Below are 3,264 nucleotides of genomic sequence, written 5' to 3'. Positions count from 1 at the left end.
GTCTTGTTTGTGGTAACTTAGGCACCTGGCTTTACAATTTTTTAAAGCACGCCTGATACAGTGTTTCTGTAACGTACATGACACACACAAATAGAAAATGGTGGAGTGTGGCGTAAGGACTTTATCAGCACTCATTCGATATGAGCTGCATTACTCACGCATAGCTTCATCACTCGTGAGTGCAGTGCCAAACTCAAAGCCATGCTGCTAAAACCTTTACCACAGCATCATGTATTTCATATATGTGGTATGTACATAGACACTACATGTGTGGGGACAATATCCAAGTGATGAATTGTGGATTTTTGCAATTTATTATGCACCTTTGAACACCTCTCTTGCACTCTACTGACTAATCCAGGCAGAGGTCTGGTCTACACGGCAAACTGATGTCATTATAACTACATTGCTTGGGGGGGTGGAAAATCTACACCCTTGAGCGATGCACTTATACCGACCTAACTCCTGGTTGATGGGAGGGCTTCTCCCTTCATAGCTACTGCCTTTCAGGGAAGTGGATTACTTACTCCGACCGGAGACATTCTGTCATCTGTGTTGGTAGTGTCCTAACTAGGCACTACAGCTGCGTAAGTGCCCCGCTGCAACAATGTAAGTGAAGACAAGCCCTGAGGCTAACTGCAAACACTAAGGGCTTGGCGACACTTGTGAGTTACAGCACAATAAAGGAGCCCCGGGCGCCCTATCTCACTCCCCGTCCACACTGGCAAGGCACGTAGAGCGCTCTGACTCCATGGCTACAGCACTGCTGGTACTCCACCTCGGCGAGTGGAGCACCGCGATGCCAGTGTGGACAAGGTGTTGCATTACTGCGCTATGATCGGCCTCCGGAAACGTCCCATAATCCCCTTAAATCAAGTGGCCACTCTTGTCATTGTTTTGAATCACTGTAGGAATGCGGATATCCCCTTTGAAAGCTCCGTTTCTGACAGCCGGGAATGCTGTGTGTGTGAGCAGGGCCGGCTCTGGCTTTTTTGCCGCCCCAGGCAAAAAAGCCTCCCGCCGCCCCCCGTCCCTCGGTGGGGAGCGTCGCGGGGAGGGCAGCAAGCCTGACCACGGCCCCGCTCTCCCCAGCCAGCCGGAGCGGGTTTAACTCACAGCGCTCTACATCTGCAAGTGTAGCCATCCCCTTAGCATGTGCTTATCTTTACTACTGTGAGTAGTCCCACTGAAGACAATGGCTCTAACTGCAGTAGTAAAGTTAATAGTTAATGAGTAACAGAGAGTCCTGTGGCACCTAAGTGTTTGCAGGCTTACCATTTGCAAACCTCCCAACAGCTTCAAACATCTCATTTCCATGTCTCCTACTTTCCATCCCACATGCAATTTTCACAGCTCCTCCCTTATCTGATGCCTAGAATAGGCAATAGTTAGGCCTAGACCAGTGATGGGTTTAAGGTCCAATAGGCATGAGCCTGCAGGGTTTGGCACAGGAGGTTTATCTTGTCAGAAAGGAAAAATACCTGACTTTCCAATGGGACTTGCGGCACTTGCTTCTAGAACCTGAAAAGGCTCAAAATTTTGGACCAAAAAACTGCAGCATTATTATGCACAGTAAAATCATTTTAGGGTATTTTTAGGAGCCTTCTAAATGGCCAAATTGTAATGTTATTCTCCATCTAACGCCAATACAGTTGTACTTACAGCCCTAAGGCAACCCCTGCTTTATGAGTGGAAAGAGAGGTAAAAAAATGTCAATATTAACAACAACAAAAACCCCAACCCCTGTCTCCAGCACGTTGATGTGGCATAAGGGCTTATTGACTCTTGTTTGGGATGACCAATATAGCCTGGGAGTAAAGCAGCCATCCCAAACTCATGTCAATAAATAAATCCTTTTTATTGCACCAGACTCTGTGGGCTCGAAGCTACAAAGTGCAGCATGTGCTGGCTGTGATCCAGCAATGCATGAGCTTAACTTTAAGCAGGTGAGCAGTCATTTGGAAAGCAGTGAGACCACTGCTTTAAATGCTTTGCTGGGTTGGGGCCAGAGAGCTCAGCACCGTGCAGCATTGACCCTCTATATACAGGTCTAGACATGAGACACAAAATGAGCCAGAAAAATTACTGCAGAATGTCAAAGAAATGGAAGCAAATATTTCCCTGTCCTGCCACGCAGTTTGGCTCTGAAATGCCACAGAATTCTACAAGCTCTGAATATGGCTTATAAATTAATATAACTAACCAACCTATGTCACCGTATGTAGAAAAATGGGTGGTTTACACACACACACACGGAATTGTTTATGACTCTGCAACCCGTTTAGCTGACACAATGCCCTCTTCTTTCCATGTGAACTGTTCTCCTCATCCAACGTCCTAATTCATAGCTTCTCCAGAGCAGATCAAAAAACCTGCACTGTTTCTTTAGGTAAAAGTTTATGCTGATACAACGAGAGGGAGTCAGCACTGGGAGAGCTCTTAAATGGCATTGTAAGAAAGGTCATATAAAGTTTTAATAGCAGTCAGAATTGCAAGAAAGGGGCTGATATGCCAGTGGTAAGGTGACTTGCTTTAACCTGTGATTTTTGGGGTGGGGGGTGGGGCGAGATTGAGTTTATAAACCAGTGAGATCAGGATCCAGAGATGTTGCCAAGAAGTAACACTAAAACCTTTGCATTGTGTTAATAAACAACTCCCTTTGAAGCGAATAGTTTTTCTACAGTCTGTAAGCAGCAAGATAATATTCTACCTGAATGGCAAAAGTCCACCTTCCTTTTTGTTCATTATTTGAATGAGAACACCTGTTTAAATGTGCAAAGTGCTTTAAAACTACTTCTGCAATGTGTTTTGCTAAAAGGTGCTAAGACACAGAATCACGGTCTCTCATTTTGTACCATTCTGGATGCATTAGTTGAAAGAGTGGGTGGCAAGCTAGGGTCATTCTTGACTCATTTGCTTCAGATTTTCTTTCTGGTCTCTTTTTTTTAATGTTAGTTTGTTGTACACTGCCCTAAAGGTTTTGTCGGAAAAACTGGGTAACAAACAGCACGACTACTGAAAAACAGAGGAGTAACTCTGGGCTACTAAACAATACAAAAACATCAAATAAGCAAACAAACAAAACACCTGAGGTTTTTCACATCATGCTGGAATTCCTCCCACCAGTAGTAGTGTACATTTTCAAGTCTCCAGTACTGCTTCCAGCTCTGGTAACGGATACGCAGATAGGCTTCCAAATGGGTTCTTCTCTTCCTGTAAGTACAGCTATGGTTGACTTCCTTTGTATTTCTGATATATACAGTA

Source organism: Malaclemys terrapin, chromosome 7, assembly GCF_027887155.1.
Source record: "Malaclemys terrapin pileata isolate rMalTer1 chromosome 7, rMalTer1.hap1, whole genome shotgun sequence".
Lineage (NCBI taxonomy): Eukaryota > Metazoa > Chordata > Testudines > Emydidae > Malaclemys > Malaclemys terrapin.
Note: the sequence above shows the minus strand (reverse complement) of the source record.